We start from the raw sequence: 15514 nt of genomic DNA, 5'->3' as shown, positions 1-15514 counted from the left end.
GCAGTATTTGTCCTTTTGTGACTGATATCTTTCATTCAGCATAATGTTCTTGAGGGTCACCCATGTTGTTTAATCTGTCAGTGCTACATAGTATTTCATTGTATGAATATACCATAGTTTTCCTATCCATTTGTTTGTTGATGGTATTTGGGTTGCTTCCATCTCTTTGCTATTGTGAATAATACAGCAATAAACATGGGTGTATAAGACTCAGCTATTCTTATTTTTATAATATACCCTGAAGAAATCAGAGGTATGACTCTAACATATGCATGCATAAATATATTTGTTGTTTTTGTTATGTACCATCAAGTGAAGACCAGCTCATATCTGACCCTTCAGTGGGTTTTCAGAGGCAGTTAACTGTAGAAGAGCAGACATCCTGTCTTTGTCTCTCAGAGCAATTGGTGGATTCGAACTGCCTGCCTTTGGGTTGGCAGCATAATTCCTTACCACTAAGCTACTGCAGCATTATTCACAATAACAAGGAGATGGGAGCAGTCGAAGTTCCAATCAATAACCGAAAAGAGAAAAACTGTGGTACGTTCACACAGTAGGGTATTACACAGTGGTGAAAAAAAATGAAGAATTTGTGAAACACTACATATACAACCTAAATTAGTCTAAAGGGCATTATTTTGAGTGAAGTAACTCAGTCACAAAAGGATAAAACTGTATAAGACCACTGTTATAAAAACAGGATGACTGGGGGTGGGGGGTTGGGGGGTGGAGGGAGAAAAGTGAAACAATGAATGAATGGAAATCCAAAATCTCTGTAAATGTTCATTAAAATTAATAATAATAATTTTTAAAAAGAGGTCCAACCACCAATGAAAACAACAACAACAACAACAAGAACCCAACAGGATGACTATGGTGAAATCTGCTATGGATAACCCTGGAGGACATTATGCTGAGTGAAATATCTCAGTCACAAAAGGACAAATACTGTATAGTGCCATTGTTGTAAAATGGGACTGACATAGGGGTGGGGGGGGAGACTGAGAAAGATGGGATAACTTATGTATGCTGCATTGAAACAGATGAGAGAGAGAACTGTTTAAAAGGTATATATGATTCAGTATTATAGTCACAACATGAGTCCAGAATGAAGGCTGCATAGTAGAGTGGACTTAGAGGGAGGGATTGTATAACAATACTTTTCAAAGAGAAGAATGAAGTGGAGGGGAGGGGTGGGAAACAAAGAATGAAATGAAGCATTGAAAAGTGCAACAATGAATGAATGGAAATCCAAAATATCTGTAAATTTTCATTAAAATTAGTAATAATTTAAAAAACTTTTAAAAAACACAACCCCCCCCACCAAGATTGTGTTGAGGAAAGCAGAGGGAAAATGCACAGATGACTCTGGTTTAGAATAGGTAAAGGGAAGGTCAACGTGAAATAGATGGATGATCAGACATTGTATGTGTTGTAATTAATGATCTGGAACAGGACATATATTACTGATTGAATGAGGAGGAGAAGGGGGAGTGATAGAGAGACTAAGGAATGGTTTACACACAGATATAAACAATTGTGGTATGTTGACCATAGGAGAGGAGGAAGAGGGAAAAGAGATTAGCAAATAAATGGGTAGGGTGAAGGGAGAAAGGGTATACAGCAGCAAGGTTTTGGTAAGACATAGATAAATAGACCAGTATAAAATAAAAGGGGGGAAAGACAAGGTAAATGACGGCATTGTACAATTGATGCTGTAAGATAAGGTGTAAATGTTGTTGTGTACCATAGAGTCAGAAACAACACATAGCTGACCCTTGGAAGGGCTTTCAGAGGCAGCTAATCACAGGAGAGAAGATTGTCCATCCTTCTCCAGAAGAGCAGCTGGTGGCCTTGAACTGTGTCCCTTTGGGATTGCAGCACAGCTTCTTGCCGCTACACCACCAAAGCCCTCTAAAGTGTATATGAGTGATTGAATAAAAATAAATTTTTAAAAAAAATTGGCAGTTCATAATTCATCAGCTGCTCCACAAGAGAAAGATGAAGCAGTCTCCTATAAATATGTATAGGTCAAAAACATGGTGGAAGTTCGCCAAGAGTTACAATCTACTTGATCGTGGTAGGTTTGGTTTGATTTTATGCAGGAGATCAAGGCTTGATTCCCAGCCAATGCACCTCAAGCATTGTTATGATGCTGAACAGGTTTCAAGCAGAGCTTCCTAAGTGAATATGGAGGAAAGGCTTAGTGATTTATTTCTAAAAAAACCAGCAAATGAAAACTCTCTAGATCGCAACGGTCATATCCATCAACCAACTCCAATCATCGGGATGACTCAGAACTGGGAAGAGTTTCATTTGGTCATACCTAATATCTCCTTAAGTCTGGACTACATGATGGCAGCTAACACGACAACCATAAGAGAAGTGTGTCAGTGAAGAAGAGAGCGAGGAAAAAAAAATCCTGCCATTGTGGAGATCAGATTCTACTAATCGACACAGTTAGGAGTCATTACATTGTACTCCATATTTGATTCTCCTAAATATATTTAAGAAGTCTTGGTGGTATAATGTGAAAGATCAGCCATTCAAATCTCCCAGCCAATACATGATGAAAAAGATGGGTGGTCGGTCTCCTCTCTAAGCAATTTACAGCCTCAGAGACATGATGGCAAGTCACGGTGAGTCAGAATCAACTCTATGGCCATGGGTTCAGGGTTTTGGAAACAGGTTTTCCAAATCCTATTTAAGCCACTCATTATAATTTATTCTTTTTAGGAAACTTTCAATATAAATGAGTCAATATGAAGTGAATCATGGGCATTTATGTTTCCTGGGAGAAGCCTTTTCACAGGAAATAAAGCCTATTCACAAGCTCCAAAGTTAAACTTAAGTCAATAACTAAGATTTTAAGGATGTTGTTGTTGTTATGTGCTGTTGAGTTGCTTGCAACTCAAAACGACCCTATGTACAACAGCTCTAAACTCTGCTCTGTCCTGTGCCAATCTCACTGTCTCCAACACACTCATCCCGATTGCCCCAGTCATCGAATCAATCGATCTCCCAGAGGGCCTTCCCCTCCTGCGCCTGCCCTCCACCCTCCCAAGCATGATGTGTTTCTCCAAGGACCGGTCTCTCCTTACAACATGACCAAAGTATGTCAGATGAAGTCTCAGAATCCTTGCCTCCAGGGAGCAGCCTGGTTTAACCCTCTCTAGGATGAATCTGTTTGTTTTTTTAGCAGTCCATGGCACCCTCAGCACTCTTCTCTAACACCAAATCTCAAAAGCATCAATTTTCCTTCTGTCCTCCCTGGTCATTGTCCAGCTCTCTGACACATAACAAGTGATTGCAAAGACCATGGCCTGTACCAGGTGCACCTGAGTCTCCAGAGATGCATTGTTGCTCTTGAGTACTTTAGAGAGGTCCCTAAAGGCAGACTTTCCCATGGCAATACGTCTTTTAATTTCCTGGCTGCTGGTGCCAAGAGTGTTGATTGTGGAGCCAAGCAGACTAAAGCTGTGAACAATCTCGATCTCTTCACCGTCCATTCTGATGCTGCCAATTGGTCCAGTGGTGAGAATCTTTGTCTTCTTGACATTGAGCATCAATCCATATTGTAGGCTGCAGTCCTTGACCTTCTGCAGCTAGCGATTCAGGTCCTCCTCAGTTTCAGCAAGCAGGGTTGTGCCATCTGCATAACGCAGATTGTTGATAGATCGTCCACCAATCTTAACCCCACATTTCTCCTCATAGAGCCCAGCCTCCCGGATGATCTGTTCTGCATACAGATTGAAAAGGTATGGAGACAGGACACATCCCTGGCGTACGCCCTTCCCAATTTTGAACCATGCAGTGTTTCCCTGCTCTGTTCTGATAACGGCCTCTTGGTTCAAGTATAAGTATCGCATTACCACAATCAAGTGTTCTGGGATTCCCATTCTTCTCAGAGTCAGCCACAGTTTGTTATGGTCCACACAATGAAGCACAGATAGACATTCCTCTGGTATTTCCTGCTTTCAGCCAATATCCATCTGACATTAGCTACAATATCCCTAGCACCACGACCCCTTCTAAACCCAGCTGGACACCCAGGCAGTTCTCTGCTAATGTGCTGTTCCAGTCGTTTTTGGATAATCTTCATCAGATCTTGCTTGTATGTGAAATCAACGATATTGTTCTATAGTTTCCACACTCTGTTGGGTCACCTTTCTTTGGAATGGGAACAAATATAGATCTCTTCCAGTCAGTCGGCCAAGTGGTTGTTCTCCAGATTTCTTGACACAACTTGGTGAGCACGTCCAAGGCAGCATCTGTTAGCTGATATATGCCAATTGGTATACTATCTATTCTGGGGGCCTTATTTTTTGCTATTTAAATACTTTCAAAGCAGCTTGAACTTCTTCCTTCATCACCATAGACTCTTGCTCATATGTTGTTTCATGAAATTCTTCTGTGTCCGCCAATTCCTTTTGGTACAATGACTCAGTATATTCTTTCCATCTTCTTTTGATACCTCCTGGATCATTTAGTACTCTGCATAAAGCATCCTTGATTATAGCAACTTGAGGTTTGAATTTGTTCTTCAGTTTCCTTGAGCTTAAGAAATGATGAGCGAGTTCGACCCTTTTGGTTTTCTGACTCCAACTCCTTGCCCATTTCATTATAATATTTTACTTTGTCATCCTGTGCTGCCTTTTGAAATCTTCTGTTCAGCTCTTTAGTATCTTGAATTCTTCCTTGTGCTTTGGTTTCTCTGTGCTCCAGTGCAATATTCAGAGTTTCTTGTGACATCCATTTTGGTCTTTTCTTCCTCTTCTGTCTTTGTAAAGAACGTTTGCACTCTTCTTGGATGATACCTTTGATGTCCTCCCACAGCTCATCTGGTCTTCGCTCATTCATGTTTAAGACCTTAAACCTGTTCTTGAGATGGTTCTGAAATTCAGGTGGGATAGACTCAAAGTTACAGTCGGATTTTAAGGATAGACAGAGTAAATAAATGGTCAGTTGCTATAGCACAGAATTATATGAGCAGTTCTGAAATATGAAGCCTCAATCTAAATAAAAGTTCTATGAGGGATAGGATGAGATACTCATGCTTTTTTCCCCAAAGCTCTATTCATGGTGAAGAAACACAGCACTGTCTTATGTTTTGCATTGCAAATGCATGACCATTCAGTATTGCAAATAGCACAAGTGGTTAATGAAGCTTACGCCGATGTGCTAAAAGTAATGTGGCTGTATTTCCTCTAGCTCACAAAAGAGGCTCTTTACTAAGTTTAGTGCTATGAATTCAGTGTACATTTGTGTCATGAGTTGAAAGACAAAATACTACTAATTGTTGACTACTTTTTAAATAAACAAAGCATTCATCCTCATAACACTAAAACAGTAGTTTACCTACAAGGTCAAGGCCCTGATTCTATGGTGCAGATACAACTCATGACAGACTTTACATGCACAGGTACATGCATGTGATTGACATATATTTAAAGATATACAATGCAGAAGTACAATTTTCACATCTACTACAGCATATCAGGGTTCCAAGGCAAATAAGTACACAAGTTGCCTAAGAATAAATCCAAAACAGATTTATTCTTAAGAGTTAAAATATGGAAACATTTTAGATGCCCATCAAAACAAATGGGTTGATAAATTATGGTATATTTACACAATTATGTTGCTCTGTGGTATTTCATTGTATAAATATACCATAAGTTATCAATACCACAGAGCAACATAAAAGAGAAGAAATTACTAAAGTGAGCAACATTAATATTTCTCATAAATATGTAATGTAAAATAAGACAGATTTTAAAAAATGCTTTTTAGTCTAAAAGTATTCTATTTTAGGGCATTATTTTTATCGTAGGAGTATGCAATGAGGGTTGCAGAGTGGATTATATTTGGGGGTAGGGGGTGAGGTTTGGGGAGGTGAGGGGGGATTGTGTACCAATGAGGGAGTTTTTCTTTTGCTTTTCAAGGAGAGGAGCAAATGGGGGGAGGGGGGAGGGGTTTGTGCGGGGAGAAGGGTGCAACAATGAATGAATGGAATCCCAAAATCTCTGTAGATGTTCATTGAAATGAAAAATAAACAACCTAAATTTAAAAAAATGCTTTTTAATATGAAGTTCTTACAGGGTGCTCTGGTGGCAAGCTGTGCTACAATCCGGAAGGCATTAAGTTCAAATCTACCAGCTGCTCCGCTGGAGAAAGATGGGCCATCTCCTCTTATGCAATTACTACCTGTGAAAAACAGCTAAGGGTCAGCCAGCTATGGGTCAGTTCCAACTCGATGGTACACAAAAACAACAATGTATGAAGTTCAAGTGGAAAAAACAATCTAAGGCGATAATGGTCAAAAGAGTGCTTAGCTCTGGGTGTCCATTTGTATGTTTAAGAGGTGAGGTTAGTCATGGAACTGTTTGAGATACAAGGTATTTTCTGGAATTATGAAAATGTTCTGTTTCTTGATCTGATTAGTAGATACACAAGTTACAGTAAAATCATTGAGATAAACAATTAAATGTTATACATTTTACTGAATGTAAATTATACTTCAATAAGAAGAAAAGGAATATATTAGAGTGTTGAAAAGCATATTTGTTGATTCATAAACCTTGTGTGAATGTCAAGGTCCTTTGGTTACAGTAGCAGACAGTAATTTGACTATGCTGAAGAAAAGCTTTCCTATGCCCTTGAGCAAAATAGAAAATAAAAGATTCTCCTTTCTGAGTAGATGAATTACATAAAAGAGAACATTAGGTCTGGACTAATGCAGGTCCATATTAGAACTTGGACACCAGATCTGGAGGCTGGATTTTAATTTCTTCATCCTCTTGGTCAGGCATCATTGTGCAGGGCATAACCTTGACAACTGATAGGGCTATCCCACTCTCTGGAAAGTATCTGGAAAATAAGGGACATCTAAGTCTGAGAAGGGATAAATGGATCTGAACCATAACCGCCCTCCTGATATGATGTGCTTGAGCCCATATTGTTACCGTTAATGTGCCAGTTCGTCTTGTTAAGGATCTTCCGCTTTTTCAGACCACATCAGCAGAGAACTGCCAGAAATCCAGGCTGGGTTCAGAAGGGGTCGTGGTACTAGAGATACTGTAGCTGATGTTAGATGGATCTTAGCTGAAAGCAGGGAATACCAGAGGAATTTCTGTGTTTCATTGACTATGCAAAGGCATTTGACTGTGTGGATCATAACAAACTGTGGCTGACTCTGAGAAGAATGGGAATCCCAGAACACTTGATCGATCTAATGTGAAACCTATACTTGGACCAGGAGGCAGTCATCAGAACAGAGCAAGGGAACACTGCATGGTTCAAAATTGGGAAGGGCGTATGCCAGGGATGCATCCTATCTCTATACCTTTTCAATCTGTATGAAGAACAGATCATCCGAGATGCTGGGCTCTATGAGGAGAAATGTGGGGTTAAGATTGGTGGACAATCTATCAACAATCTGCGTTATGCAGATGACACAACCCTGCTTGCTGAAACTGAGGAGGACCTGAAGCGCTTGCTGCAGAGGGTCAAGGACTACAGCCTCCAATATGGATTGATACTCAATGTCAAGAAAACAGACATTCTCACCACTGGACCAATTGGCAGCATCAGGATGGATGGTGAAGAGATCGAGATTGTTCACAGCTTTAGTTTGCTTGGCTCCACAGTCAACACTCTTGGCACCAGTAGCCAGGAAATTAAAAGGTGCATTGCCGTGGGAAAGTCTGCTGTTCGGGACCTCTCCAAAGTACTGAAGAGCAATGGTGTCTCTCTGGAGACTAAGGTGAGTCTGATACAGGCCATGGTCTTTGCAATCACTTGTTATGCATCAGAGACTTGGACAATGATCAAGGAGGATAGAAGGAGAATTGATGCCTTTGAGCTGTGGTGCTGGAGAAGAGTATTGAGAGTACCATGGACAGCTAGGAAAACAAGCAGATTCATCCTGGAAAGAGTTAATCTGGGTGGCTTCTTGGAGGCGAGGATTCTGAGGCTCCATCTAACATCCTTTGGACATGTTGTAAGGAGAGACCGTCCTTGGAGAAAGACATCATGCTTGGGAGGGTGGAGGGACGTGCAGGAGGCGAAGGCCCTCCATGAGGTGGATTGATTTAGTGACTGGGATAATTGGGATGGGAGTGTCAGAGACCGTGTGATTGGCACAGGACAGAGCAGAGTTTAGGGCTGTTGTACATAAGGTCGCTATGAGTCGCAAGCGACTCAACGGCGCATAACAACTCCTTTTCCCAGACACCAGGCAATGTTATCTCTTTTGGTAACATTGTTCTCTGCCACTCTTCTTCATTTTCTACACAACCTAGTTTCCCCACTTCTTTGAGGCTCAGGTCACTCTGACAATCTCCTTCATCATATCTAACACAGCTTCTAGTTTTAATCTGTCTCTCAGTTTTAGCTGCATTGCAGGGTCAACCAGAACCAATAAAACCTAACTTTTACATTCCTGAGAATCTGATCAGCTTAGCCCTCAGCTAAGTATTTACTCCAATAACAACAATTCCAGATGAAGGGGTAGAGCTGAGTATTTCAACATGTCTGCAAAGATCTACCCAGAACGGACCACTGAACTCACTGCCATCAAGTAAATTCCCACTCATGGCAACATTCCATCAACTTCCCAAAGCTTTAAATCTTTATAGGAGGAAACTGCCTCACTGTTTTCCCTTGGAGCTGTTGCTGGATTTGAATTGTCAATCTTTCAGTTACCAGTCTAACACACTACATTACTAGAAGCAGCACAATAGTTCACAGAAAGTGTCTGGAAATCCCATCCTTCAAAATATTAACTGTAATTTGAGGATGAACACAGTCCGATTCCTCTATAATGAATAAACAAAGGCCTAGTGGCAAGAAGTTGCCCTACAATCCTGAAGGCACGTGGTTCAAGGCCATCAGCTGCTCCATGGGAGAAGGATGGGCAATCTTTTCCCATGTGATGAATTACCTCTGAAAACCTGCTGGAGGGTCAGCTATAGGTTAATCCCAACTCTATTGTACACAAACCACAATTCTATATTGTATATTCTCTTCTTTCAGCCAAGATCCATCTGACATCAGCACTGATATCCCTCATTCCATGGCCTTTTCTGAATCCGGCTTGAATTTCTGGCAGATCCCTGTTGATGGCTCCAGTCATTTTTTAATTTCTCTGCAAGATTTTACTATATTGTTCAATAATTTCTACATTATACTGCATGACCTTTGAAATGGGTATAAACATGATGTCTTCCAGTTGGCTGCTCAGGTGTTCCAGATTTCTTGGCACAGAAAAGTGAGCACATTTAGAGCTGGATCTGTTTGTTAAAACTCCTCAACTGGTATTCTCTCAATTCCTGCAGACCTGTTTTTTTGACAAATGCCTTCAATGATTATATTATCACCTCCTCAAATGGCTAAATGTCCACTAATTCTTTTTGGTACAGTGACTGCATTCCCTCCATCCTTTTTTTTTTTAATGCTTTCTGAGTCATTTGATATTCATTACTGCAACCAGAGGTTTGATTTTTTTTTTCTTTTCCGTTTTGTCAGCTTAAATGGTGTTGAGTGTATTCTTCTCCTTTGATTTTCTAACTCTAGTTATTTACATACACCGTTATACTTTGCTTTGTCTTCTCTAACTATCCTTTGGGTTTTTCTGTCCAGCCCTCTTATTTCATCATTTCTTTCATTCACTTAACTCCTGTATGTTTCAGTACAAGTTTCTGAGTCTCTTTTGACATTCATTTTTTTGTTTTCCTTTCTTTGAAATCTTTTAAAGAACCTCTGCTTTCTTCATAGATGATGCCCTTAATACCACTCCAAACCTTGTCTAATCTCCTGTAATTAGTATTCAATGCATCAAGTTGATTTTTGAAATGGTCTCCACATTCACTAGGATATATACAGATTGGTTATATTAAACCATTGGCATTATACTCAGTGGAATTTTTTTTTCTCTGAACAATACCTTTATTTAATCATTTTGTTTATAACTGAAACTCTGGGAATTCAAAATTAACATCCTTTCCTGTGAGCTTCTTATACACACCAGAGAACGTTTCAACCTTATGTTCTACGTTATTCTGCTGTGCTTTGTCCAAATGGACCTTTATAAGCCGGCTGCCATCCAGTTTTACACGGATTCTCTTGCCCACAATTTCACTGGGAAAGACCAAGTCTTCAAGGATTGCGTCATGCACAGCTGTCAGGGTGCGGCTCCTGGGGCGCTTTTGTTTATTTTTTGTGCGGCTTTTGTGAGTTGGTTTAGGCAGAATTCTCCTCTGAGCAATAAAGACAACGTGCTTTCCACTGAACTTTTTCTCCAGTTCACGTACTAAGTGGACTTGGATTTTCTGGAAAGATTTCAGTTGAGGAACAGGAACAAAGATTGTAATAGCTTTCCGACCACCACCAACTTCAATTTCCTTAGCTGCTGTTATATTCAGCTCCCTTAATTGAGCCTTTAGGTCTGAGTTCATCTCCAGTTCAAGCAGAGCCTGAGAGATGCCAGACTCGACTTCATCTGGCTTTTCGCCATTCGGCTTCACAATCTTCGCGCTTGAACTGAACATGGCCTTGTTCGTGCTGAGCACCGGCCTAGGAAGAGCTCAGTGGAATTTTTATATTAGGTATTCATGATCGGTGTTTGAATACAGCTGGTGGAAGGCACACTTAAAACTTTTTCATTAATTCAATGTTTTTCACCTCACACTAAATATTCACTTTTGTGCTCCACCACCAGAATCCTTAGGCTAGGATGTGCATTTTAATTCAAGAACTGTTGTAAAAGAGGGTTAGCCAAGGCAAGTTTCTCAGCTTCCAACATAACTTTCCAAATAGCACACAAATATCTTTTCTATACCAAAGATGGAGACTGGTGAGAATCATACTTAAGTGATACTCAGTTTTTCCACACACCCTGTCTTCTCAGAGAAAAATTATTTCAATATACGCAAATAGATAATACTCCACTTTACATACTGTCCATATTGCCTTATAGGTGCAGATGACAAATAGGGAATGTTTAACCACTGCAGGCAGTTCCCATCTTTAAAAGGACTGTAGATAACTTTTAAGCTATCCTCCATGCCTGATATTCCATGCTCTACATAGACTGCAATCACAGTCTCTCCAGATCGCATGAACAGTCTCAAGAAATGAATCTATATTGTTGTTGGTAGGTGCCGTTGAGTTGAGTACTCATTACAGTCCTATGAACCATGTCCTATCCTGTGCCATCCTCATCATCTCCGAGACACTTGAGCCCATTGCTGCATCACTGTGTCAATCCATCCTGTTGAAGGTCTTCCTCTCTTTTGTCAACTTTCTTTTCTCTCTTTCCAAGCATAATGTCCCTTTCCAAGGAATAGCCTCTCCTAACAACATGCCCAAAGTGTGTGAGATGAAGCTCTGTAATTTTTGCCTCTGAGAAGCACTCTGGCTGCACTTTCTCCAAGTCATATTTCTTTGTTCTTTTGGCAGTTCACGAAATATTCAGTGCCTTTTCCCAACATCACAACTCAAAGGCAACAATTCTTCTTCTGTCATCTTTATTCATTGTTGAACTCTCAGATGCATAGTAGGTGATTGGGGAAAAAAACATGGCCTGAATCAAGAACACCTTAGTCTTCAAATTGACATCATTGCTTGTCAGTAACTGGACAGGTCCCTGACAGCAGACTTCTTACCAGAAGTCTCTTCTGTCTATAGGATAAGACAAATGTCATGGAAAAAGACAGAATGGACCCATTTACATGATAAATGGAGAAATGCATTTCCATCAGATAACTAAGATTGTATTGAAAGAAAAATTACCAATGCTTTTTATGTTAAAACATTTAATTTCTAATGTACTTTTAAAGGCAACATTTTAGAAGTATGTTAACTATGTAGGAGATCCTACTTAAGCATCTGTACGTAGAACATAGGTAATTTATGTAACTGTGTATTTATCCATTATGATAATTTTTTGTCCTTACTTCAATTTATGACATAAGTTAAAAGTGTAAGAAAAAGAACAAACTTTACGGAACCATTTATAAGCAATAAGGAAAAGAGTCTCAAATGTCAACATTAGGAACTGCATTAATCCTAAGCAGGTCCTCAGGCAAGCCATTTTTGCCATCTGGATCTCATTTTTTAATCCATAAAATTGAGATGTAGAGTTCAAGGACCACAGAAGTACTTTCATTGCCTTAAAGTTCCAGGTTCCCATTTTTGTGCTGTTGAGCCCATTAGTTTTCTAGGCCATATTCTTAATGACAGCAGCTCACCAGACCTACTAGTTGGATTTGAGCAGTCAACCTTTTGTCTAGCAGCTGAGCACTTAACTGCTGTGCCACTAGAATTCTTTAGGTTTCTGTTACTCTCTTCAAAGTGTATCCAGCAAGAAAAAGTTGGGGGTTTTTTTTAGTAACAATAAGTCTTAACTTTCAGTCCTCATAATCCCCATGCTGCTCTGATTCTTACATCTTTCCTTAATTCTGTGAGATTCTCGAGTAAACTGTAAATAAATCCCTCTTTTGACTTTTTTTATCTTTAATCCATCTGTATTTCTAAAGAGTTGTAAAACTAGAACGAACATTCCCCTATATCTTTTGTTGTTAGGCACTGAAGAGTAAACTGTTACTCATAGCAACCCTACGAATAATAGGTCTGAACCTTGCCCTTACGATCTCCATCATGCTGAAATCTACTGTTTCAGTCACTGTATAAATCAATCTTGTTGAGGGTCATCCTCTTCCTCATTGATTCTCTAATTGTAACAGCATGAAGTCTTTTTCCAAATACTAGCCTCTCCTGGCAACATGCTCAAATATGTGACACCAAGTTTCACTGTACCGTTTAAGCAGCATCATCTTTTATTAATGTGCTCCCCCATTAAGTTTATCAGTTTCTGGGATAGAGGTACATCAAGTAAGTTGAAGACATGATGGCTCTTTACCCCTTTACAGTATGTATTTCCTATAAACAAAGATATTCTTGTAATTACAGCCCAATGATCAAAGTCAGGAAATTTAACATTGATAAAATACTATTTAATTTTCTCAATAATCCCAATGTCGTTGTTGATGTATACCATCGAGTTGGTACCAATCTATAGCTCCGGTGGATTTTCAGAGACAGTCAACCTCATTGGAGGAGATTGCCCTTTCTCTGGTGGAGCTGCTGGTAAACTTGAACCATGTGCTTTTGGGGTTGTAGTGTATCTTCTTGCCACTAGGCCAGTATCCCTTAAAGCATTTCCTTTTTTTTTTTTTTTTTTATATACAGAAGAAAATGTGAACTCATACACTTTATGTGATTGTCACATCCTTTTAGTGTTAACTATTTAGAGGAGTCCTCAGCTTTTCTATGTCTGATTGACATGTTTTAAGAGTACAGGGAGTATAAGAGTCAATGACTGCATGAAATAGAATGTGAATGAAGGAATGTGTGAAACACAATGTACATGAATGAAATACAATGTATTTCTTGTATGCAAACCAATAAAAAATATTTCTTAAACAAGTCAATATTTAAGAGTATAGCCAGTATAAGAGTCAAAAGAGTATACTAGAAAATGTCCCTCAATTTGGGTTCATGTGATACTTCCTGATGATTAAATTAACATTAGGGCCCCTGGTCATAACAAATGGTTAATGATCCTACACTAATTGAAAATGTAGTGGTTTAAGTCTACCCAGAAGTATCTAGGAGAAAACAAATAACCAAACCAAACCCACCCAACCCTGGTGTGTCCTTCCAAAACAATCAGCCACTGAAAATCCCAAAATACTATGGAATGATTCTATTCTGATACACATAGGGTGTCCATGAGTCAAAAATCTAACTAAATGTCCACTGGTTAGATTCAGGATATGTATTTGTGCTTAGTGTATAAAACAATATGACTGAGTGTGGGCTTTTTGCAGAACATGCAATTGAGGACAAAACCTCCCACAAACTCACTATCTCCTATTCAGTTCTGATCTGTAGTGACCCTCCATCTGGGTTCCAAGTCTGTAAATTATAATTAGGGGGAAACTTCCCATCTCTCCCCCAAGGACACTTTACACACACAAGAACCTTATCCTACTGAAAGTGACATGATACTTGCTTCAGTATTGGTGCATTTACCTACCTTTATAAAATCAAGATACCTCAGGTTGGAATTTGATCACCTGAGATTTACAAATATCTGAGTCATTTAAGGCTTTAGCTCATGAAGGTGCGCCAACATTGAATAACACAGGCACAACAGTAAGATGTGTTATCCCTTAGGCCTGGCTACATCCCAACTTGGAAGCAGTTTGATTGGGCCAAATATGATCAGCTGAGAAGTTAAACTATGATGGAAGTTAGCTAAGTAGGGGGAGGGGCAGGTGAGTAGTTCCAGGAAGTCAGAGTCCATGAGGTCAAAGTCATCAAGCACCACTCAACAGAGGTAGTAAACAGTGCAGGGCAAGGACTGTGGGCTCACTTCCCAGTGTTATAAATACTAATGGGTGGAGCTGGCCCTCGGCCCTAAGGTGTTAGTCACAGACTTCAGTGAAATATAGGTGTAAAGTGGCAAAGACAGCCTTGCATGTGCCAGTACCACGGCATGGATCTTAGTGTTGGCATTTTTGAGATTTCCTTTTAACTAAACCAGAGCTTCTCCAACTTTAATGTGTAGAGGAACACCCTGAGGATCTTGTTAGAGAGCAGAGATTTTGCATTTCTAACAAGTTGCCAGGTGATGCTGGTGCTACTGGTCCACAGATCAGATTTGAGTTTCAAAGTCACAGGAGATCTCTGTTATTAATTATAGTGGAAGCAGAAGTGCCAATACAACCACGAATGCACAGAAGTGTGCATTACAGTGAAATTCCCCTTTACTTTATACCACTACATATACAGAGAGTTCTGGTGACATCATCCGTGCTGCTAACCTAAAGATTGTACCTCTCTGGTACACTGGCTTCTCTGAGGGTTAAAATTGGGTAACTCCTCTCCTGTAATTTATGGCCTCAGAAAGCTGCTGGAGGGTCAGCTAAGAGTCAGTTCCAACTCAGTAGCAATGAGTGTCACAATAGGAAGCTCCTTTCAACTAAACAGTGCAGATTCACTGGATGCCTACTATTGTTATATACCATAAAGTGGGAAGTTAATCAAAGATGACCCTCAAGCACATTTTCAGAGACGATAAATTTCATAGAAGGAGACTGCCCACTTTTCTCACATGGGGCAGTTGGTGGATTATAATTACCTGCCTTTGGCTTGGCAGCACATTACTTACTAGGCCCTACTATGTCTATGTTGTTGTGGGCTGTCGAGTCATTTGTAACTCATAACGATCTTTTTTTTTATTATTAAATTTTATTAGTTTTAATGAACATTTACAGGGGATTTTGGGTTTTCATTCCTTCATTGCTGCACCATTCTCTCTACCCTCCTCCCCATTTTGTTCTTCTTCCCCCGCCATCCGAATGTCTGTTTTAATTGTCCAATTGCCACAGTGCTTGTCAAAGTCAGTTCTGATTAATCTCCTTTGTCAGTGTGTCCTTTGCCATTC

General features: G+C 39.8%; 1 protein-coding gene and 1 pseudogene across 1 annotated transcript in view; both read right to left on the bottom strand.

The window, feature by feature from the left end:
* LANCL3 (LanC lantibiotic synthetase component C-like 3 (bacterial)) overlaps nucleotides 1-15514 on the bottom strand; it is a 247589-nt gene that overhangs the window by 80582 nt on the left and 151493 nt on the right. The gene's annotated exons all lie outside the window — the stretch shown is intronic.
* On the bottom strand, nucleotides 9966-10550 carry LOC102865002 (annotated as a pseudogene).

This window comes from Elephantulus edwardii, unplaced genomic scaffold (genome assembly GCF_000299155.1).
Source record: "Elephantulus edwardii isolate Elephantulus edwardi_28Jun2011 unplaced genomic scaffold, EleEdw1.0 scaffold00445, whole genome shotgun sequence".
In the NCBI taxonomy this organism is placed as follows: domain Eukaryota; kingdom Metazoa; phylum Chordata; class Mammalia; order Macroscelidea; family Macroscelididae; genus Elephantulus; species Elephantulus edwardii.
Note: the sequence above shows the minus strand (reverse complement) of the source record. Positions and strands in the feature narration are given on the sequence as shown.